This window comes from Lissotriton helveticus, chromosome 5_1 (genome assembly GCF_964261635.1).
Source record: "Lissotriton helveticus chromosome 5_1, aLisHel1.1, whole genome shotgun sequence".
NCBI classification, from domain to species: Eukaryota; Metazoa; Chordata; class Amphibia; order Caudata; family Salamandridae; genus Lissotriton; species Lissotriton helveticus.
This window is the reverse complement of record NC_136065.1, coordinates 509,884,167-509,910,127: the sequence shown is the minus strand read 5'-3', so window position 1 is coordinate 509,910,127 and position 25,961 is coordinate 509,884,167.

Below are 25,961 nucleotides of genomic sequence, written 5' to 3'. Positions count from 1 at the left end.
AAGCACTCGGCACCTCGTAGGGAGTCGCTGGTGTCTGCCAAAAACATCAAACAGTCGTCCAGATAGAGGGAGATGTAATGTGTATCTCCTCTCAGTGAGAGACTTTCATAAGCTCGGCCCATATGGGCGTGAGCCGCAAGCGGCTCGATAGCGAGCGCAAATAGTAGAGGGGACAAGGAGCATCCCTGTCGCGTCCCCCGACCAACCCTGTCCGCGGCGGAGATGGTAGCACCCGTCTTGACTCGAGCGGTGGCTGCGGCATAAAGCAAGGCAGTCCACTTCACAAACCACTCACCCAGTCCAAAGGCCCCCAGTACCCGGAGCAGGTACAGCCACTCTACGCTGTCAAAGGCCTTCTCGATGTCTATCGAAAGGACAGCGGCATCAGGGAGGCCGTAAACATTGCTCCCCATGACCCGAAGCAGCCGACGCACGCAGGTGGCGGTGGTGCGCTGGGGAATAAAGCCCGCCTGATCGGGGTGCACCAAAGTGCGCATGTGAGCAAGAAGCCGCGTCGCGAGGACTTTGCTCAGGATCTTGTAGTCCGTCGTGAGCATGGAGAGCCGGTGGTAGGCCGAGCGAGAGCTGGCATCGCCGCCACACTTCAGTAAGGGTATCACTAAGGCCTCGCGAGCGGTCGCAAGTAAAGCCCCGGCGTCCCAGGCTTCCCGGTAAACCGTCTGCAACCGCGGGGTCAGCACATCCGCGTAGGCTGAATAAAATTCAATCGGTAGACCATCCGCACCAGGGGTCTTGTGGCGAGCCATGTGCTTAATAGCTACGCGTATCTCCCCTTCGGTGACCTCCCCACCTAAACGGTCCACTTGATCTGGATCGAGCCGGGGAAGCCGCGCCGCAAGCAAGAAGTCGTCAAGCTCCGCAGGCGCACTTGACATTGCGCTCCTATAAAGGTGTGTATAGTATGCCAAGAATTGGGTGTTGATCTCCGATTGAGTGTAAACCAGGGGCCCCTCCGGGGTAGCCAAAGCCACAATCGGAGTACCGCGAGTCCCAGGATTATCCAGCCAGGCCAGCAGGGAGCCCGCCTTGTCGCGTTCCGCATGAGCCCTAACAAGAAACTCCTTATAGTCAAAACAGCGGAGCTTCTCCATCTTTGACGCAACTTCTTCTCGCGCAGCCGAAACAGCTCCGTGAGCCTCAGGAGTCGTGTGACTACGTCGCTCCTCCGCGCGCAGGCGATCCTCGCTCAGCGCGACATCCTGCAGGAGGGTCTTACGGACTCCCGTGGTAGCCGAAATACAGACTCCCCGAATTACCGCCTTAAAGGCGTCCCACCCCAGCGCCCTACTCGATGCCGTGCCCTCATTAGCAGCGAAATAGCCTTCCACCCCGGTTCGTATATCAGCCTTAAACGCCGCGTCCTCCAGCGCCAACTGGTTCAACCGCCACGTTGGGATAGCTTGGCGTTGCCGTGTCCATTTATTTATTTATTAATACAATTTGTAGAGCGCATACGTTTGCCCGTGGGCGTCTTGGCGCTAAGATTACTATGACGAGTCTCTGGGTGATAATTGGACCACTACCAAGCAAGGGTTATGGTCGGATATCGTTTTAGCCAGATATTCGCTGTGGCGGACCAAACACTGAGCGTCCGGTGAGCAGAGAATGCTGTCAAGGCGAACATGCAGAGCATGCGGGGGGGAGTAAAAGGAAAAATCTCTCTCAGCAGGGTGTTGAGTACGCCATGCATCAACCAGGCCCCAGCCACTTTGCCACTCTCGCCTACTCTTCGCCAGCCTGTGAGTTGCTGATTGCGCCAGTGGTGGGTGAGACCTGTCTAATTCCACATCTAACACAGAGTTAAAATCCCCCCCTAGCAGGACCGTATTAGCCAGGACTGTCGCCAGTTTCCCGGATAATCGTGTGAAAAAGGCAGGCTGCTCCACATTCGGGGCGTAAACACTGCAGAGCGTGATGTCCCTCCCACCCAGTCTGCCCTGCACAGCCACAAATCTCCCCTCAGCATCTACCACTGTCACCAAGGGCTGGAAGGGAACCCCTGCTCTCACCCAGATCCTTGCAAAGACCGAGTACACAGTGTAAAACAGCTGCCCCCGCCACCTGCGCTGCAGAGCCCGCCCCTCCGCCTGGTCAACATGTGTTTCCTGCAGGAAAGCTACCTGGATCCCCCTGCGAGCAAGATAGGCATGCACCTTGTGACGTTTCAGCATGGAATTCAGTCCCCGCACATTCCAGGTTACACACTTCAGCTCAGGGAAGGTCCCCATTCACAATAGCAAGTACAGTTCTGAGTAAAGAAAAAACTCCAGGCACACTGACAACACCCCAAAAACCTAAGTCCTAAGACCACCCAACAAACCTGTGTCCCACCCATCCCCAGAATAGGCCCCAAACCGTTGAAACCCATCCAAATGCAAAAGTCCCAATAAGAACAGTCTCTGGCAACTACCAGAGTCTCACAATAGGCGTGAGATCGGGGGGGGAGTTCGGCACCACGTGAGCTACACATGCCGCTAGTCCGGCCTCCCCCAGCATTCCCTAGGCGTCCCACATCCCCACCGCGTCAGTGGCAGAAGCCATGAAGTGTACGAGGCAGCCGCCCAACAACTCCCTGCCAGCCCGGGGTATATGCCTCCTCCCCAAGCACATAACAGGAACACATCAGCATATACAATACCACAAGGGTCATTCATCTAGCAGGCCATCTGCAGTCCCAGGTGTGACATGAGGCGGCACGGGGCCACCACCGTCCGAACCTTCCGACGTCCCATCCTCAGAACCCCTACGGGAGCCCGACTCCATCGCCGACGTCGACTCCACTGACTTGGAGAGGGTAGAGACCGCCCAGAGGGCCTCTTTGCGTTCCAGCTCAGTCTGTGATATGGAGGGGGTCCGAGCAGTCGGTGGTCGTCTCCTGGTTCTCCTGTTCCGCCTAGGTCTCGGTGCGGCGCTCCGCGGCTCCCCAGATGTCAGATGAGCATCCGCACTTGCCCTGTACAGTTCCAGCCAGTCCCACACTTCGTCAGGAGAATTGTAGAAGGAGGATTTGCCCTCCATCATGATCTGCAGGCGGGCCGGGAACAAGAGAGAGTAACGAATACCCTCTTCACGGAGAGCCTTCTTAACCGCCAGGAAGGTGGAGCGCAGCCTCTGAACCTCAAGGGAATAATCCGGGTAGATGGAAACACTGGTATTGTCCACTTGGTAGGGCCCCAGTGCTCGCGCCTTCTGTAGGATAATATCCCGGCCCCTGTAGTGTAACAGGCGCGCCACCACCGGCCGAGGCGGCCAACCAGCAGCAGGAGGCCGGGCCGGCACCCGGTGAGCGCGCTCCAGGGTGTAAAATGGTGTCAGACCCTCCGGGACAACCACGTCACGCAGCCAGGTTTCAAGATAGCCCACCATGTCAGAACCTTCAATTTTTTCAGGTAGGCCCACCACGCGTATATTATTGCGGCAATTGCGTCCCTCCGCATCCTCTGCCCTCTGCTCAAGCAAGTGCAACCGTTGCTGCAGTTCACCCAGAGAAGCCTCAGACGCCTTGACAGTGGGTTCCAGTGTGTCCAGCCGAACTTCAGCTTGTTTGACCCGGTCTGCCAGTTTGCCGTGGTCTGCCCGCAGGAGCCCCAAATTCGTGGATACCTGAGCGATGTCGTGATGCAAGGCCTCTCTGGTGTCAGTGATGGCTTTCAAGATCTGATCCAGTTGGCTCTGCGGCTGGCCCGCCGTCGACCCACCGGACAGGGCAGAGTCCTGACCGCTCACCGAGTCCTCCGCAGGGTCAGGAGGAGGTTTCAGGCGCTTCCCCATGGCGGCAGCCGGTCCCAGCCTTCGGTCAGCAGGTGCTGGGCGCTCCTTCAGTCAGATCTACCAGGAGTCTACATTGAGCTGGCGGGGCAGAACACAATCCTGCAAACCAAGGTCCGCTCCCCTGGTCGCGCACGTGGCAGCACCGCCGCGGGCCCCCGAGTCCAGCACCCCACTCCCAGCACTGGTCGGGCGTGCCGCTCAGCCCAGGGAAGACGTCGCCAGTAGGCCCCGATGTCGAGCCGCCCCTTCGGACCGATGAGCAGGCGATCAGGCGCGTGGCGGCAGGTGCGTCCGCCGCAGCGCGGCAACGCCAGTGGTAGACGGCTCCGGCCCCAGCCAGGGGGGGTCAGTGCCCCTGCACGCCGGTAAATAACTGCACCCGGGATCAGGCCCCGCCAGGTTCTCGGGCACTCCGTCAGGGCCCCAGCGCCTCGCACCAGCAGCAACCGGCAAGTCTCCGCAGGTCGCGGCCGTTTCAGGGGCCCGCAGCACCGCCCCCACAGGCCCTCCGCAGTCGGCAGGGCACACCAGCGCCACAGTTCAATCACCCAGTGCGAGCAGAGCACCCCCGTTGAGTCACCGCAGTGCCAGGCAGGACCAGGGCCGCCCACAGTCCCCAGAGCTCGAGCAGGGAGTTCCTCTGGTGCCGCGTCCGCCAGGCCTCCGCAGCCACAGGAGGCACTCAGTCCCCTCACCTGTGGGCACACTCGACTGGGCACCGCATCAGCTCCACACTAGGTCGGCCCATCCACCACCGCCGTCGATCGGTCGTGAAGCCGGGGTTCCGACCCTCGGCACAGCCGGCGACCGGCCGGCCCTCACCGCAAGGCGGCCACCTGATTAACTGAGGCCGGGGATGTAGCAGGGCGCGCAGGCCGCAGAAGATGGCCGGCGCCGCCCGCAAGATCTCGGACGCGGCGCGTCTTTGCACTGCCGCTGGGCCGGTCTCACCGCTCCGGGCCGAACTTCAATGTCCACGGCTGGGGATGCGGTCAATCCCAGTCCAGTAGGGCCAGCAAGAGAAAGTAAAGCAGGATAATCGGGGAAGGCAGGTACAGAGCACGGAGCTCACACGTCCATTTTCGCCGGTGGCCAAGCCATGCCCCCAAACGCCATGAATAGTACTGACAAAATGAAACAATTGGCTTGGTAGCACACCCTCACAGGATCAAGCCAATAACGAGAAGAAAGTTAACCTCTGTATGCTATCTCTTTTCCTCTCTACCTTAATTCCTTTCCTTTCGGCTGTCATCACACTCCTCTCCTCTTACGGAGATAGTGGATAGGGGGCAGCGAAGCTTATATAATGTGAAACTGTACTACCATTAACACAGCCAGTCTGGGCTGCCACCCTGTAACGACAAAGCGTTGATGATTATATGTTATATGTTTGTATAAAACAATAAAAAACTATTTTGAAATTAAAGAAAATTATAATAATCTTGGCATTGTCCTTTACATAGTGCACTGTTGCCACTACTGTGGCCTTATAGAGATTTACCTTATCCAGAACATGGCATGCATACATGTATAGGAACGTGTCAATTAATGTGACCTCTTTTTGCAGGAGGCTTCATACAACATAAGGTTAGAGGATTCATTGGATTCATTAAAAAGAAGTGTTTAGAAGAGCACGCAAGCAAGAAGCAGGCAGGCAAGGCAGGTAAGCTCAAGTGGAAGATCACATAGAGAATGGCTCCATCAAGTGGAAGTGAGTGCTAATTATATGTGTGAGGTCTATGTTACAGAGGTGTAGGCAAAATTGCAAATGTCTGTGAAATTACATGAATATTACTTGAGATTACACATTTCACGAAATGTATTTAGTAATCTCTTGCATGCAAATTGAATGCAACAGTAATCCAAAGAGAAGGGCAGAACACAGCACAGGTGCTGGAAATAAGGGTGCGGGGGATGCTGCAGGATTCCCAAAATAACTATGATGGAGTTCAGAAGGTGAATGAGCAATAAAGATGCCTCTACATTTTGTTTTAGGGACAGATTACGAGTTTGGCAGTGTAGCAGCGGGTCTCCTCACTGCCACACCGCCAAACTCGACCGCTCACCGCCTACCAGATTAGGAGTTGTCTACCAGTCTGGCGGGTGGCGATTTGGCGGTCTCACACAGTGCCATTCAAAGGCTCATATGTGAGCCTTTAAAAGGCACCGCCGTAGGACCCCCAAAGCACGTTCCTGCATGACATGGACTGTGCAGTCCATACCGTGCAGGAACAGGGAGTGCATACTGACAGGAGGCACAACATGCGCCTTCCTGCATGCACTCCTAGGCCCTGAGGCAACAGAGGGCCCTGTAGGGCCCTATTTGTTTCCTCACTGCCACACTTTTCATTGTGGACTCACCGCCATGAAAACTGTGGCGGTGAGAAAACTCGTAATATGCTTGGTGGTGCCGCAGCGGCATCGCCAGCATATTGCCGCCTCAGACCACAGCTCCACCACTGAGGGATCATGGATCCACCAGCGGATGCAGCGGTTCAATGGCTGTCCAATGGCCATAGTTGTAATACAGCGGTCGGATCGCAGGTGCAGCGGTAGCCGCATTGCCATTGTGAGTTTGGTGAGCCCTCTGATTGTCAAACATAGGGGCCTATTACGATGGCGGGTGGACTACGGAGCGCGGGACCGCCCGCTGATGCTGCGGCGGTCCCGCCATGCACATTAGGATGCGCCCGCCACACTGGCGGGCGCATCCTGTGCCTTTTACATGGCGGGTATATATGCTGGCTGCAGACCCCCCCGCAAGGGAAAAGGACTGTGCACGGCACTGCCATGCACTACATGGCAGGCACCACGTGGTGCCTGCCATGCAGTGCATGGCAATGACGGGTGGTACCATAGGTACCCCCATGTGCACCCCCCAGGCCCCTTCACTCTGGGATCCCGCAACTGACCCCTAAAGCAAAGACCATATGCCTTTCCACGGTAGCAACGCCACCGTAGAAAGGCCAATGACTGCCAACATTGTAATATGGATGGCGGTGTCTCTCAGACACTGCCACCATATGCAGGCACTTTTTCCGCCAGTCGACGAGGCGACCGGCGGAAAGGCGGCAGACGGTCTTTCCATCGGCCGTGGACCCCCCAGCCATCATAATATGGCAGGGGGTCTTTGCTGTGTAGATGGCGGGCGGATCGCACCCGCCGGGCTGGCGGTGAACCACCGCCAGCCCGGCGGGGGCGATCCGCCCGGCGGGGGCGATCCGCCCGCCATCCTAATGGGCACCTTTATTTAGTTCTTAAACATGTCACATTTGCTGTGCATCAGAAGATAGAGGTCAAATGTCAAGCTATATCTTCTGATAAAATGCTGCTTATTCTTTTAAAAAGGAACGTGGAGAATACTTTTCTTTCTTTGGCTGCAAATTGAGAGGACTTTGTAAAGTTAACTATGTGACAATCTAGCTGGGGCACATGAAGAGTTAAAGGAAAGAATGTAAGATGTCATTTTTTTAACACACAATAACACTGAAATACTTGTAAATGAACTGTTCAAACATTTCAAAAGATATCAGGAACTAGGAAAGCACAAATGAACCACATTTCAATAGTAATTCTGAAGTGTGACGGAAACAAATATTTTAATCTGATCAAAACTAATCAGGAGACTTTACTGCACAAATGCTAATTATTTGCCCTCACGGGCACCAACAGGTGATTTGTACATAATAGATGCTAATGGATCTGTCATCTGTCTCACTTGGCCACAGGAGAATTATTGTTTAGTTACCATGAAAAGCTGTAGTAATTCTTATGAGTAGAAGGCACAGGTGGCTCTACCCGACTATTGGCGGAGCAAACGGGCCCTGGGCACTGAAACGACCGATTGTGCATATCAGGGAATCTGAGATACTTGGACACCTATGGAGACCTTTGTCACTGAAAGTTATACTTGTTCCTCCATGAACCACAGTATCCCACTGAATGTATACGTTTATACGTTTTATATTGCAATAAAGAACTACTGGGCAAAAGACAACGCATCACTGGCTATATACTACACCCTTTCCAGATTCATATAGTCTCAGATTCAGATTAATTAATAAAGTGCATTCTCACTTAAAACCATTACACATAATCGTAACAGTAAAAATAGCACTGTCAGCAATTAATGAGTTAGAATAAAAAAATGGTCACTTGAGGTCAGCTTGGTTTATAGCATGTTCCGATGGATGTTATGAACGTAGCCAGTTAGCAAAGGGATAGCTGCTTTAGTTCATATATTATTTCCATGTATAATGTCCAGTCTTACTTTTGCAGATGTGGTATTTTACTTTCGCCACATATTTGGCAACCCTTATATTCAGGCATATATGTTGGGGGCTGAGGTCCTGCAAAGTGCTTGTCTACAAGTTCTTATTCCAGCTTGAATAAAGGGGCCCCTAGTAGTTTTCTTCTTTTAAGTAGTAACACTGGGCAGACACATCGGATATGGATCATCATCCTCTTTCCCTTCTCGCAAAGCCTGCACTCATCACCTTCGGGTGCTCTGGACCAATGGGGAGTCTGGTCCAAAGTTGTCTGAGCCCCAAGATGAAGGCGCATGAATACTAATTTCAGCTGATATTGTTATCAATGGTCAAAAATTAGGCTGAGTTTTAAAACTGTATAGGAATTTATGACTTGCCAGGCATGCACTATCTTCCCCAGGATAGCTCTATCGTCCTGTAAAGGAAGTAACCTGGTAATTCGATTAATATGTTTTTTTTTAATTCTTTGGATGCAATTAGTAAGTTTCATATATTTCCTGCATGAAGGGACCGAGTTGCATCTTTATGGACTGTCATTTAGTCCCGCCTTTGAGTTGAGAGTGTTTATTTCCTGCCAGACTTGGGCTGACACAGTGTTGTTTTCAGCCTGAAAAAAAACATGGCATATTTTTAGGAAACCACTTTTAATATCCCAGCTGTGTTTCATGAGGCCAAATTCAAGACGCATCTGGGCCTGCATAGTATGGTTTTGGAGTGTGAATGTTGCCCCATAGGACTTTGCAACTAATAGGTCTAAAAGCTTTGCCATGCTATGGTGGGTAAGAGCTTCACTGCCATCACCTTCTGTTGTGGCCGAAGAAAGGGGACTGTGCAGAGGTTTTGTGTCCTGCTGAAAGCCTGATGTTAGGAAAACAGCTTCAACTTTATGGCCTCCATATGCGGAATAAAAGAGCCTCTGGAGTCAAACACCAATCAGAGATACTTGCACTGTGAGGTACACACAAATCGAAAAATGGTCCAGATGCTCTGAATTTCTTTGTGAATTTAACCACTTTGAATTTTGCCAGGTTTACCTCTAGTTGCTCTTTTGTGAATAGGTGAAAAGACTGTTTAAAAGAAGCTGCAACCCTACCAATGTTAGACTCAATAAACACAAATCATCGGTGTACAAAATGTGTGTAATGGGAAGACCGCCAAGCTTTGGCGGGTGAGCATTAAAGCAGTTTAAAACATGTGTCAAGTCTGGTATATAAATGTTAAACAGCAACGGGGTGAACACTCACAAATGTTTCTGAATCGTTGTTGTGTGTGTCTTCTGTGGGAGTTTGGTGCCGCCAGCTTTGTACGTAGCCATTTATCGGTATACAAAAATGAACTGCTCTCAGAAAGTTAGGGGCAGACTTTTGTGACGCAGCGGCAGCGTAAACAATGCTCCATGTTGCGACTTATTTACAACGTGACACATCTAATCAGATGCGTCACGTTGTAAAGCCCGGCGCCACATGAAACCTGCGTCAGGTTTCATGTGGGTGTTCTGTCACAGGGTGGGCGTTCCCTTGCAGGAAAGCACTGTAAAACTGACGCAGTGAAATCTACAAGATTTCACGGAGTCAGTTTTACGATGCTGCTGCGTCAAATCCTTACGCCTGCTTGAAGCAGGCATAAGGAGTGACGCACCACGTTAAGTATAGGTGGCCCCTGTGCATTGCAGGAGTTGCATTGCGCTTGCGACGCGACTCCAGCAATGCGCCACCCGTACACCACAAGATGCGTCACGTATCTGCCCCTCCGTGCACCATGGTGCGCCGTATTGTAAATGTGACGCATCCGTGGTGGCGCAAGGGGGGGATTGAGTGACGCATCTGTTCTGGCGCATCCCTGCTGATTTGCAGATATGTGCCAGAAGTTGTAAATCTGCCCCCCCCCCCAGTTGGGATCCCAGCACTTGTTAGTTTCTGTCATAATAAATCAAGCAAGACACTATCGCAAGCTACCTTGAAATCGACAAAACAGGTATAAAGCGTGGTTTTAGAGGCAAGGGCGGATCTCATACAGATGTTAAGGGCAGTGAGATTTGACAAGGTGCCCTGGATGAAATCTTGATTGATTCCATAGAATAATGTCCGAAGACTCTACCCAAGCTTCTAGATCTTGCAAAACTAAGCAAACAAAGTATTTGGAGTCAAGATCTAATAGTGCTGTCAACTATTAGTATATCAGTGAATGTATATTCCCTGAAAAAAACAGAGGTCACAGGGACGTTATAGTTAGGCTGAGATTTCACTTGTACAAAACCAGTGAAATTCAGCAGTAATAGTTACCTGAGCTAACTATAACTTATGCCACCGCAATACACTGCTTATGATCTCACATATTACATCACTGATGACATGGTCAGGGACATCAGTGATGACATAATGTAATAATGATGAAGTCCAGTAGCAGATATATGATTTAAGTAGGTTTATTTAGTCTTAGTTGTACTTGGTAAGTACATGTAGAACAGCCCCACCAGGAGAAGCTCGCCTGCTGGTCAGCCCATACTCCTGTCACACCTCACGTCACAGGGACCTAAACATTCCATTCATCACCACACCATCATTCCACGTAGCACATTCACACTGGCTGAGCAGCTAGGGAGAAAGCAACAGGAGAGAATGATAAATACATATACAGGATACTACACATCCCAAATGACATCACTGATTACATCATCCATGTGAGAAGTTAGCCTGGCATTTAATGTCCACTAGTTCTAGTGGGCACCTTGCACCAGTCTAATCAACCCTTATTGATGATGGTTGTAAAGTCAACCTTATAGAAAGCTATGCTAGTGGTAGCATGAACCAGCAGTCTTCAGGCTAAGACTTCAGTAGGCGAGTTAAGCAAGATGTTTTACCATATATAATCCCACCACACAAGGTATATATCATATATATATGTATTTAATCTAAACACAACCCCTCTGCACTCTTTATGAGGTCAGAGGTCAAAATACAATATAAGTCACACAGTTAATATACGATAAGTTGCACAGAATATGTTATGCCCTAGGGGCCGCACAAACCATATACTAAGAAAGTGGTATAAGAACCACGTCTGGAATAGAAAGTAGGCCTGGGGCCTAGGGAATCACTGGGGCTACACTAAACAACCAAAGGTTAGGAAGTAGGATGCCCACAGGAGACGCGTGCAGTGTCTAAACACAGTCGCGAGTTACCATTGACTTTCTATGGGAAACTAAGAAGTTACAAATATGCAATTTAAGGACACTTCGGGATGGATTAGGATGGAACCCTTTTAAACTAGGACACTTCGAGAGTCAAGACCCACGGGAGCACCGGAGTACTTGTGTTACCTCACCCAGGGAAGCCGGGTGCACAGGTGTCTTTCCATATCGGGTTTCGTCCTCGTTTTCTATGGAGATCTGCAAAGAAGTGCCGCAGGCGACCAGAGGAAAAGTGTCCGGGTAGAGCCAAGGGTGGATCGAAGACCTGAAGAACCTGAAAGCAGAGGGGACAGAGTCTGGGTCACTAGCCTGTGACCAGGAAGGAACCAGGAAGGAACCAGGCAATGTCGCGTGCTTGAAGGTGAAGACGTGAGTTTGTCTCTTCAGCCACGAGGTCCAGGAGGCATCGATGATGACCAGGCACTGGATTCGAGCTGTGCTACAATGGATATAGATGACTGCAGTGTTGGTATCTGGATTGGACCAACAAACCTTGGCAACCGCAACCCAAGCAGGATGTCAAGATTGGCTCTGTTGCAGACCAGCAAGTTCTGTGGCACTTTTCCTTTTCAGGGAAGCTGGAGCAAGCCTGGAGCGACCAGGAAAGTAAGTTAAATTCAAGATGGCATCTTCAGGGGGCTCACTAGCCAATGGGCAAGGAACCGGGAAGATGCGTCAAGCTCAAATGCAAAGGCGGGGCCCGCGGGACACTCGCGGAGTGTGGGAGCCTGGGCTTCAGTACAAATGGTGCTCGGGGGTAGGGCTTTTCGTATCCCAATGCACAACTTACTGAGGCTTCAGGAGAGGAGTGCAGTTAGCAAAATGCAGGATGTCCAAGATGTCCGGTCCCACGTCTCTCGTGTCCGCCATGGGTCTCAGCTTTGCTGTGTATGTGGGTCGGGGTCAGAGAAGACTGGAAGTCTAGTTTTTGAGTTGCAGAGTCTTCGGGTTCCGACGGGAGCCTTGAAACTGCAGACTGGCAAGTTGCTGGTGGTGCCTGTTTGCACAGGGTGGTGACTCCTTGACCACAAGGGAGATGTCTTCCGTCTTCCAGTCAGAATGGAATGTCGAAGGTCCAAGATATGTCTTTCAAAGATTCGTCCAGGATAATCTAAAGTCCTTAGGACACAGCTCCTATACTTATACTAAGGTTAGGGGCTGGACTACCTGGCTATGTCCCTCCTATAGGTGGACCTGGTAAGGGGGTGGTTACACCCCTTTCCCTTTGTCCAGTTTCACACCAGAGAGGGGCTGGATTGCCCCAGCAACTGGTTTGAACCGGGCTATGCATGGAGCACCTTCTGTGCCCCAGGCAGTGTCTGGAAAAACATCTGCTGATGCAGCCCTCCCTGCCCCAATACACAAAACCCTGTCTGGGGAGGTTCTGGCACCTCCTTGGACAGGAAACCTATTGTCCAGGCCTCCCCTGCCGATGTTTCATCCAGCAGCAGGAGGTCAGACTCGTGCCTGTGGCAGCAGCATCCATTTTGTGATGCTGAGGCTCTGTTTAACTTTAACCGGGTCAACCACTAACTACATGTCTTCTCCCTCTAGAAGGGTGGAATGCTACCCCCACTGCCAAGACTGTCGGGGGGTAGAATTCCAAAGTGTTTGACACCTTACACAACATGTTTTGATAAAGCCAAACCAAAGTTAGCATTAACCGCAAGGATTATAATGCACTTAAGAGTATATGGTATGGCTATATCATAGAGCAGCTATAAAGAGATGGTTCCAAAAGCTGCAGAGGGGCTCAGCTCATGCTAGGGCACCCTCTCACATAAAACCAATCACTCTGCCTCCAGGATCGTCAAGGCCTACCATTGGAGTGACTTAAAGGTGCATATGTGTCTATATATTTAGGTAGATATAGGTATACTATATCTAAGTAAGGGGTGATTACACCACCTTACCCAGGCTGTATGAACAGACATGTGGTGTCAGTTTGGAAGGCAAACCAGTGGTGGTACAATACATGCTGCAGCCCCTGGTAGGCCTAAGGTGCACCTATGCCCTGGGTACCTAGGGTACACTATACAGGGGCTCACAAGGGTGACCCAGTAACCAATCTGGTATGTACCTAAAGTACATGGTATCAATGTAGAGAGAGTACAGCTGGGCTGTGGGTCTGATTAGAAGGCCCACAGCCACACTAAAGTAAAAAAAAAAAACAGAGAATCACAGCAAAAAGTGGGGGTGACCATAGGAAGCAGACCCTACTCTCCTACAATCCACAGAACCACTCACATACTCACACCCCGATACAACCTCTTCCACACCCACACAACCACTCACATACCCATTCACAGTTCCATACAACACTCACATACCCATTCACAGACCCATGAAAGTAGTTACACAACCACTCACTTATCCATAGAGGAACTCACACACCCACCTACTTACTTATAGAGTCTGATCATACAACCAGTCACTCACCCATACAGCCACTCACACAGCTGCACACTCACCCATACTGCTACCGACACACCCAGTTATTCACCTATCACCTATTCACCCAAATCACTCACCCATACAGCCTCACAACAGAGCCACACAACCACCCACATACCCATTCACAGACCCATACAACCACTCACATACCCATTCACAAACCCAGGCAAGTACTTATACAACAACCCACTTATTCATAGACCAACTCACACACATACCCACTTACTCATAGAGCCTGATCATGCAACCAGTCACTCACCCATACAGCATCTCATCAGAGCCACTCACTCACCCATGCAACCACTCACACACTCACTCACACACCCACATAACCACATACATACCCTTTCACACATCCATACAACCACTTGCACAGCCACCCACTCACCCATACATTCAATCTCACAGATACTCACTCTTCCATACAGACACTCACACACCAACTCACTTAACCAAATGTTCACTCAAACAGCCACTCACTCATCCAGCCACTGACACACCCACTCACTCACCAATACAGCCACTCAGTCCCCCACACAGCTACTCACACACTCACTTATACACTCATACAGCCACTCACCCAATCACCACTCAGACATCCACTCACACACAGAAACACACAGTCACACAGTGACTCGCGTAAACTATGTTAAAAAAAGGAATCACTCATTAGTAGTACACAAAGTATACTAATTTAACTTTTGTGGTACCTTAGTATATATACGTTTATCACACAAAAACATTTAGAAAACACTCATAATCACTGGATGATGTCATCAGGGATGTTATTTGAGATGTCATCAGTGATGTCACTGACCATGTCATGACTGATGTAACATGTGAAGTCATAAGCAGTGCATTGTGGGGGCGTAAGTTATAGTTAGCTCAGGTAATCATAGCTGCTGAATTTCACTTGTTTTGTATGAATGAAATCTAAGCCTAACTATAATGTCCCTGTAACCTTTGGTTTTTCAGTGAATATAAATATGTGTACATAGTGTAACATATTTAATAATTATTTTTTTACATTATATTATGTTTTAATATTTAAAATGTATTACTGTGAAAACAAAACGTATATATATAATACATACACAATACAACTATAACAAATATAAACAATTCAAGAACAAAATTATATTAATTAATGTGATAATAAATTGAATAATACAAATGTAAAACACCCAAAAACACATTTACTAAATATACTATAGAAGTAGGGAAAGCGTTTTAATTCCGGAGGGATTCAATTTACTATTCCCACTCCAGTCTGTACGACAGAAGGGAAAGCGTTGCACTTCAAAGGGGTTAACTTTACTGCCATTTATTTTTCCCACTCCAGTCTGTGCAACAGTAGGAAAAGTGTTTGACTTCGGAGGTAGGAAGGTTTACTATTCCCACTCCAGTCTGTGCAACAGTAGGAAAAGTGTTGGACTTCGGAGGGATACAATTTACTATTCCCACTCCAGTCTGTGGAACAGTAGGGCAAGAGTAGGTCTTCGGAGGGGGAAGATTTACTATTCCCACTCTAGTCTATACAACAGAAGAGAAAGCGCTGGACTTCAGAGGGGTAAAATGTGCTATTCCCACTTCAGTCTGTACTACAGAATGGAAAGCGTTGGACTTCAGAGGCGTATAATTTACTATTCCCACTGCAGTCTGTGCTACAGCAGGGAAAGAGTTGGACTTCAGAGGGTTACATTTTCTATTCCCACTCCAGTCTGTGCAACAGTTGGGAAAGTGTTGGAGTTTACAGTGGTAAAATCTTCTGTTCCCGCTCCAGTCTGCGCTACAGTATGGACAGTGTTGGACTTCAGAGGGGTAAGATTTGCCATTTCTACTCCAGTCTGTGCTACGGTAGGGAAAGTACTTCGATTCAAACACATTATATATTTGATTTACCTGAATAACTTATAAAAAAATGTAAACTCTTAATGTAAACAATTTTTATTTCCATAAATTATGTATATATTATTTAAAAACCAAAAACAATAAAGCAGTTTACCGAATTAATAAACAATGTAATAATTAATTATCAAGAGTAAAAATAATAATGATTTAATTATTACTTAATTTACTTCCTGCCCTCTACCCCTACAAACCTTGCAGCCCACACCCAAAATATAACTAAAACAAATAAGAATAACACAATTTACATAGTAAATATTTAATTAAATAATTACTTTCTTGATAATTAACAATTAACTGTTAATTAATCATTACTTAATAAACGTTCCACCCTATACCCCTACAAACCCAGCAACCAACACTCAAAATATAATTAGAGTATATATTTTTACACAATATACATAATTATTAATCAATTCAAATATGAATAAATATTATTAACTAATTATATTTAATTATTACTTAATTCATTTCCCATCCTATACCCCTACACACCTAGCAATCTGCACCTAAAATAAAACAAAAATAAACCAATATGACATAACGTACAAAATTATTATCAATTGCCTACTTACTGAAAAAGTATTAATGAATTAATAAATAATTATTACATTAATTAACTTCCCACCTTATCCCCCCAACAATCCACAAAAACACTATAAATTACTATTATCAATTAAATATAATAATTTGAATCACTAAAAATGACAAACTATATTTAAAAAAATGAAGAACAATTATACAAACAATAATAACATATAAAATTAATGTAAGCACTAAAACACATTAAAATAATCAAAATTTGATATTTTTAACAACTGGTGGTCTGACCGCTGGATTATGATGCGAGTGGTGAGACTGCCTCCCGACTGCAGCCAACACCAAGGGGCAGATTTATGAAGGCCTTGCGCCGCCGGTGCGTCATTTTTAACATGGGAAAAAGTGACGCACCGGCGGCGCAAGGCCTTCATAAATCTGCCCCAAGAGCCGAAGTATGCCGCTGCTGTGGCTGCATCACCGACACAACGTCAGCCCCGTAGTGATCTCATAATTCTACAGTCAGGATAGCGTTTGCTTGGCGACACGTTCCCGACCTCCGCTGTGGCGGACTAGCAGTCCGACTGCCAGGGTCGTAATCATGCCCTATATTATTGAAAAAAATATTAAATACAACGATATCAAAATCAACATTACATACCGAAAAAAAAATATTCTTGACAACGATATTTCGGCATCCCGATATTTTTTATTCACAATATCTTTTTCCAATATTTCTGTCTCACAATATCAAAACCTCTATATTTTGTCCAAATACCATTAAACAACAAAACGGGCCAGCTAACACCCCGAGCTGACAAACTGCGTCACTGACAACAGACCTAATTGCCACCTTCAGGATGCTACTAAATATATGATGTGTGTAACGCGCTCTAATAGCCTAGGGTCATGTTCGCGCTATACAAAACCTTTCTAATAATATGAATATGTGCAGGAGCAGCATGAGGCAGTGAAAGTCCTACATTCTGCTGGAATCCAAATGCCTAGCATTTCATATAATGCATTCTGCTGTCTCACATCTCCATTCTATGTTCCAAAATGAATGCAAATTCCACACACCTCTCGTCTTTAAATACCAGAAATATTGAAACACTTACTACTCCTAAATAGTACTCATCTGATTTCAAACAGCCATATCAGCACTAAGGAGTACAACTGACAGTCTGTGAATTACATACAAACATAATCATCTAAATATTTAGGCTTCATAGACTTCTGTCTGGTGTGTGAACAGGGAGAAACTGACCAGATACTGCACAATATTCAGAAAGTGCATCAAACTTTCCCTTCTTTAGTTTCCCACAATTCTCTTCAACTTGTAATTCACACTTGTCAACTTTATTCAGATTCCAGATCCTTCCATCTTCTGCGTTGACAGCACGATCATACCTTTAAAGGGGTCTTTTAAACTTGGTAAGAGGCCTAGGTTCAGTGGGAACTTTCAGACCCACCACATCCACCTCAACAACCTTTATGCATCCCAACACCTTCCTAGAGTCAAGGCCTGATATGTTAACTTTTTACTTCACCAACTCTCCCTTCCTCAACTCAACATGTATACCTTTCTCACACCACCCCTTGTTGTAATCTATCCAGTTTGAAGATAGTAATCTGTTTGGTTTCCACCTCTTGGAAAGTAGAAGGGACTTCTTCACGTGGTGCTATGAGGGAATCACCCGATAAACCACTTAAAAAAAATATTTAGATCTCTAATTCATCCCACTGCTCTTTGCTAACTGGATGCTTTCTTTTACTGTGAGGCTGAACCTTTCGACTACATAATTTGTTTCCAGGTGGTACAACGAGGCCCATTTATGTTTTATTCCTCCTTTTCCCAGATAATTCTCCATTCCTTTTGAGGTCAGTTACATCTCATTGTCAGTGAATAACTGAGAATGTAGATTTAATGTCCCGCTGTTTGTATTAATAATTGCAATTTAGTTTTAATACTTGCTTAAAGCCCACTAAAGATTTATGATTGCACAGTTACATGTTTTTCAAATGCACTGCCATTTTGTTTTCACGCATTATACATTGCTCATTTTATCCAACTATCCTATAAGCATAGCCAGAGTGTTGAAATTGGCAACATGAAGCGAGAACTGCAGAAATTAGTGAAATCCGACTGTGGCTCAAGAAAGTTGTAAAAACCTTCAAGGTCTTCTCTCATTGTTCCCACAAGAACATCCTGGCACCTCCTCATTAGTGCCTGTCTCTTGTTTCAATTAATTATATGTTCTGTCTTCCATTTGTTTGCACCAAGAATGCAGCACCAAAATATATGGATTTTAGCTTTACATGCTCCAACTGACCAGGAGACCATTGATTAGGTGTGTTGACTTTGCTACTTTTGAGGCTTGCTGGCTATGTTTGCATAAAATAAAATATGTGTTGGACTTCTATGCTCTATCCTGAGTGTTTCTTTCCTTTTACAGAATCTAGGGGCATATTATCAAGAAAGGGCGTTACATTATCGCCGCTTTTATCGGCAGGAAACTGTCGATAAAGCAGCGATAATGGACTTGATAATATGCTCTATGAATTCCAATCGAAGCCCATAATAGATGTCTTCACATCTAACATGGGCTTCGATTGGAATTCTTAGAGCATATTATCAAGCCCATTATCGCCGCTTTATCGGTAGTTTCCTGCCGATAAAAGCGGCGATAATGTAACGCCCTTTCTTGATAATATACCCCCTAGTTCATTGTGTGCTGGAAAACTTCTTCAGTTAGGTAGCAGGGCAAGCACTGGGCCGGACTCCCCATGATGAGCCCATGTACCTGATTCTAACAGACAGTGGAAGCACATTGAACGTGCTGCCGTCTGCCGTTGGCCGTCGCGAGCACTACCTCGCTGGTGCTGCGAACGTCCAACGGCTGACTCGGCCCCGCCCACTCCGCGGAACCGCCGCACTGAGGCGAAATAACCGCTGCGGTTATGGGGTTAATTAGGGCTCCAGTTTATGGTATTTATTCTTTTGCCATTTCCGCTGTATCTATACATATTTACTTTTTCACTAATGTTATCTGTATTTATCCGTATTTATTTTGGGTTTTGTGAAAAAAATATGTTGAAATAGTATATTTCCACATTTATATACCCGATAAATGTGCATTTATGCTAGAACACCTTATAGGTTTCAATGATGTGAAAGCCCACAGATGAATCAATGCACGTAGAAATCATGTACATTTTAGTATCAAGGTGGTGCATGCCTACTGTTGTTGAAGCATCTTTTCTAAAATTCCTTTCTTTTTTAAACCCCTTAGCTGTCAATCCAAACAGGTGTTGGTCAAGCAGGTATGGCTGACAGCATTTAGAACCACTCCGAAAAAATTAAAATTTCCATTTTTATCCACATTTAAAAATAAATACAGACAGGAAAATAAATAGTTTACTATCTGTACTTATGTGTAAAAATCTGTAAAAATCGAAAACAGTGAGCCTTAATTGTAATGAACTGAAGTGCACTAAAGGTGTCGTCTGAGGAGACAACTGAAAATTAGATGGGATGGCTAGGTAGGAATAGGAAGAGTCCTGCTCCAAATATTGTGTGTGTTCAATCCATGGCTTAGAGTGCTCAGGCTCTAGAAACATAACAGGAACAAGTAAGACAGCCAGGATCACCAGGATGTGAAGCACAGACCCTTGAAGGATAAATGTATGTGAGAAAGAGGTTATTTGATACAATTGCTCCAGCTCTTTCTCTAGGCCCTCTGGGTGCACAACCAAAGGTTGGCTGAACGTGAGGGGATCTTTGGGTGTGAGTGTGATAACTTCCCTCCCCCTCCACAAGATTAGTTAGCAAAGTAACTGAGGGGCATATTACCAACAACTAGCGATAATTATCGCTATGTTGGTTTAGAGGGGATATTTTTACCGCTGAGCTGCGGCGATGTTTATCGCAGATAAACCTTGGTATTACCAAGGTTTATCGCAAATGCGATAAAAAACGGCCGCAATGCATGAATATCGCTGAAAATTCAGCGATATTCATGCATTACCGAGCTAATGCTCTTAGCCATGTTATCCACCTCCCATTGGATAACATGGCTAAGAACTGCTCAGGGCAGGTGTTAGCTTTTGGAGATATTCGCGCTGAGCGGGAATATCTCCAAAAGTTGGTAATAGGAGATAGCGATGTTAGCGACTGTTTCCAGTCGCTAATATCTTGGCACGCCCTCTTTGCATGTCATTAGTGATAAATATCACTGACATACAAAGTGGGGCCCAAGATGGTCGCTATCTCCTACTAGCTGTCACTAACTGGTGTTAGCGACAGCTAGGTAATAGGGAGATAATTTTATCTCCGCTTTCTTGGCTTTTAAAGCCAAAAAAGCGGAGATAAACCCCCTTGATAATATGCCCCTGAGAGACTACGTACCCTACTTACGTTTTCCTTCCCACCAGCCCTATGGGTGAGCTGCGGGCAGACAGCTGGTAGACTCTTTCCTGTACAATGTGTATGAATGAGGAAGCAGCAATGAAGGCAGAGAAATTCAAACGAAGAGAACCCATGACGAAATTTCACCAGCACGGTGAAGCCACATCAACATTTCTGAAAAAGTGGGTGGGACTCACTAAAGAGGATGGGAAGAATTTCTTCATTGCCTAGAGATTAGGATATTTTCAAAAGAAGTTGAAAGAGCCTAAAAAGAAGATGGAGGACAGATAATGCTCACTCTTTTACAGTGGCATGAGGAGGCCAACGTACCCAAATATCAATCCCAAGTCCATGGAATCAAACCGACCCTAGAGAACCTGGAATACCAAATAAATCACCTTAGAAACAAAGTTAGGGCTTGTCCCCCTACTACTCCTCCTCTTCTCTATTTATTCCCCCAATCACTGAACCACAAGATAAGGAGAAGGAGAGCAGGGGCCAGCTGATGGGACCAGGGGTGCACCAGCTGATGCACCTGGAAACAGAGAAGTGTCTGCAGGACCGCCAGCAGATGGAGCATGAGATATTGCACATGTAAGTGCTGCAAGGGGCTCAACTGACAGTAGAGTGCCATACAGAAGTGCACATATAACTAGACAAGATGCAGATATCACTACTGTGGAGAGAAATAAACTTAGAAGGCTTTCAGTCCCAGCTGGGCGCAGAGGTCCTCGTGAACACAGTCCCACCATTACCAGAGAAAGCCTAAGAAGGACTGCAGTCTGCCTGTGATAAGCCAAATTCATAGAGTGAGGTCAGAAGCCACTCCTCACTCTTGAGATGCAGAAATAGAGGTGCTGAATATATACTCTGAATATCCTAATTCCATAGATCAGTGAAGGAAGTGACCCGATTAGGGCCACCCGGGTTACTCGCGACCACCTCTCAGCCTTCCATACAAATTAAGAGTCGGTCAGACAGTAGAGTATACAAACAAAGTATATTTTATTCAGGTACACTTGAGTGGAGTCCAATCTGACCAGCCTCCTAGGATTGCTGCAGAGGGACTGACCTAAGCCCACATAGAGATACATCATGTACAGTTCTAAACCAAGAAAGTACCTCCCATAATGGAACTCTACTAGCAGGTGCAGCTAAAACAAAGAAGTACAGTAAGATGAGTCTCGACTCTGAGATCGGGCACACACTATCTTATTACCAAGGTTGTGCTGTTCGTGGCTATGGCTAGGCTAGTGGGAGAAAACCTCTGTCTATAGGAAAGGAATGTGTTAATAAGAACAGTGTATTCATTAGCAGAGCAATGTCTAACCTTGGAGAAATGAACATTGCCACAGCCTGCTTCTCGGGTCAGGGAATACATGGCTGACAACAGATTGAAAATGGCGGCTGAACATAAAATGGCACCGCGAATGCTAACTTAACATAGGAACAAAACACAAGCATGGTAGCAAAACATTTTTATTTCAAAGTGTAAGTGGAAAGGATGTAATGTGCAGAGAAACGAAAAGACCTTAACACTCAAAACTATCCATATACTCAGTATCAGGAATAGAAGTATCAAGAGATGTGTGGAACCAAAGATGCCCTCATCGATCTGCATCATGTCATGATTGTCTTTTTGGAGCATGACCATAGCACAAGTGTCATGAACTGACTTCTTCTGTTTAGGGGTGAGAACACTTATACAATAGATGCAGCATGTCGGGAGACAGTGTATGCAAAAAAACATGCAAAGAAGATACCAGCAATCACAGCTAGAAAGATAAGGATCTTCCAACCACAGGATGTGAGCATACCCCAGAACCACCCAGAGAGAGTCCAAGTACCATTTTCTTGCCAGATGAGAGTCGATGCAATTTCTGTGTAGCAGCATACACATTGGGGGCGTGGTCAGGTATGTACACAGAACAGCTACTGCCAATGATGCAACAGGCTCCATCCCTATCTGCAAGTATGATGTCTAACACCATCCGGTTCTGCAAAGTGACTAACCTCGTAGCCTGAAGCTCACCAGTAATGTTTGTCAATACACCATCTGTTGTATTAATAACCCCTTCAACAACCCTTGTTAACTGACGAATATTATGGATGTTAGACATGGGGCCCCAAAAGGGTATGATACCCTTCAGGGCATCCTCAAACTGTGGCAAAGTGGCATCTGTCTGGTCTAATCTTTTGTGACAATGACCCTCCTGACTCGGGGCAAGTATGCACTCTTACGCTGCAAACGATGATATTTATGGTAATTGGGTGGAGCTATATACACAAGGGGAAGGAGAAAAGAGAGACAATACTGGACTGACTATCCCCCCGGGAGCCAGACATGAGCTTGGGATCCGCAGACAAAATAGACATTAGGGGTGGTATTAAGGGCGGACTATCGGTCGTTCTCAATCTGTGTGTGGAATTGCATATGCTCTCCCCCACCTTTATCCTCCCGGTCCCTTGGACAGAGAAACTAGCTGTTGTGTTGACCACTGACATTGGTATTGGCTGGTCCTTGGTAACATTAAGAGCCTGGAAAGATTGGAAATACTCTGACGTGTTAAACCCTTGGAAATCAGCCATTTCCATTCAAAACCATGTCTCGTTCTTTACTCTTTTGTATGCGTTCATACAGGACTTTAAAAACAATTTGACCAACACCGCTTACATTGTCCGACCTTCGGGGGGATCCCTGTAATGGAAATGTACATTCTGTACCACAGTGCGAGAATCAGCAGGTGTCCTATCTAGAGTATAGGAATGGGGATGGGGGCGCACCATAATGAACAATTCAAACCAACCCTCGGAACCACTGATGTATGACAGTGGCATGGACAACAAATTATTACTTTTATGAGTCACTGAGGGAAGCAAACAAAACTCCCAGCAATTAGTTGTATTCGACACCTCATGAACCTGATGCAACATTTGTATAAATACATTATCTTTATAAGACTTTCAGTGCTCTCCTTTGTGAGGGGCCAAAGTAACAAACATGTGTTCAGGGGGAATGGGTGTTGTACCAACCAAGGAATGTACAGGATACTTCTCCTCCAGAAACCAGGATATTCCCAATACAATTATTTATTAGCCCAATTGCAACTATAGATGCAAAAACTTTTGGTGGACCAACCCGCACTGGGCGCAGTGGTGTAAACGGCTGTTCCTCCCCAGTAATAGGCCGACCAAATGGATACATTATGAAGCAAAAGGAAAATACAATAAAAAGTAATAACGAGGGCCATTGTTCCCAGTGCCTGTCTGAGCCTCAGTGGTACAGGCTCCTCGTGTTCATCAACGTTGGCGCTCTTGAGCACCGACGGTGGGGCTGTTCAGTCCAAGCTCGCGAAGAATCCCACGCCGCACAGGATAATGTAACCCCCTCCAAGATAGCACGTTCGATCTATCCGGTCCAATGTCAGAACAATGCACCAATCTTGCCTCACCCTAAGCTAACACTGTTGGTACTTATGACAAATTACACCCTGACTTGTACAGTCAATCCCTAACTGATCGGACTTCTCCTTTGGTGCACTGTTTTTCAACCGAGGGCGCAAATTATACCTGGTTACTCCAGGCACAGAGGGGTCAACAAAGAAGGGCTCTTAATGGCTTTCATCTCAGGGGGACCGCTGCATTTAACATGTTGTCGTTCCCAGCATCCGTTTGGGTCCATTTAAGCTGCGCGTCACTTAAGGCGACAAACTGAGGTATCTTCTCTCCCTCAGTATCCCCAAAACCATTGGTCATAGGGTAAAGGCAAGGGTACTCAGTGGCAATGGATGGAATTAATCCAATTCTTTCGGCCAGCGACTTTCACAGCGGTCCTGGTGGCAAGGAGCACTTGCTCGGACCCCTTCCAAGGGGCTCCTAGCACTTTTCCTGCAGAAAGTTCCAAAGTAACACCCAGTCCCACGGCTGGATGTTGTGGCCAGGCCCCTCTGGTACAGGGGGGAGTACTCCTTTTTCTGTTGGTGAATAGAATACATATTTTCAGTTAACCAGCACAGGTAATCAGCTAATAAAGGATACTCAATCTCAGAGAACCTATGTGGACGCGGGACGCCCCAGACATTCGCCGGGCATCCAGACACGACCTCATAGGATAACAATCCTGTCCTACAATGTGCTGTTGTTCTTGTGGACAAAAGGGCTAATGGTAAAGCATCTGGCCACTGCAACCCTGTGGTCTCCTGAATCTTTGCCAATTTCAGTTTGAGAGTACCGATGTACTTCTCAACCAAACCTACTGACTGGGGGTGATTCGCAGCATGAAACTTCTGTCCGATATGCAGTCCTTCACAAACTAGCTGAACACCTTGGCATTGAAATTACTTCTGTTATCACTCCAGATCAAACGGGGCAAGCCGAAGCGAAGAGAGAACTCCTTCAGGAGTATCTTTGCAGTCGCAATGGCTGTATTTTCTTTAGTGGGTTAAGCCTCAACCCATTCACTGAATCCACAAACAACCACCAACACATACGTCAAATTGTTGACCATGTCCATTTCAATAAAGTCCATTTGAAGTACGTCAAAAGGGAAAGTGGGAGGTGCAAAATTACCTGGTGGTGTAGGGGTACACTTGCCAGGATTGTGCATCATGCACACCATGCAGTATTTCACTAAATGTGTAGCTGTCTGGGAGATGTTGTCATTTTGCCATACGGGGTCTAACAACTTGCAAATACCCTTAGTACTGATATGAGCTGGCCCATGAGCCATATTGACTACAGGAAGAACATATACATCTGGTAACATCCATCTCTGCTTCCCTGACTTGTCAATGCAACATCCCTCATCATTCAAATGTGCTGTACTTTCTTGCCACACTGCTAATTTCACCACCGAGGCTTCACTCTGTATCTCCTTCACATTTTCAAGTGTACCCTCAAACATGAAGAACCCAGGCACCCACCTGGCGGGACCTGCTACAAACATTCTTTTCATCTTGGTTCGGGCTGTTTCCTTAGCTGTCTGATCTGAAAAAGTGTCCCCTTACCCACATTGTCAATAACTTTCTTATGGGCACTGCATTTCACTATGGCCAATTTCTTAGGGAGTGTCAAAGCGGACAGAATCCTATATATAAGAGGACCATGCTGAAGGCGGGTCCCATGCGAAGTAAGGAACCCTCTCTCTGCCCAGAGCCGCCCAAAATTATAGGCGACCCCGAAGGTTAGTATAAATATTAACAACCAGTCCCTCACTCAACTCACAGGCTCGATAAAAGGGCGACTAACTCAGCTGCCTGGGCAGACTGATAGGGAACTCGTGATGTCTCAACTACCGTATGCAGCGTAGTAATTGTGTATGCTGCAGTGGTGGTGCCATCTGGTAATTTAAAACAAGAGCCATCAACATTTAATTCCCCTTGAGGATCAGATAAGGGAACATAGG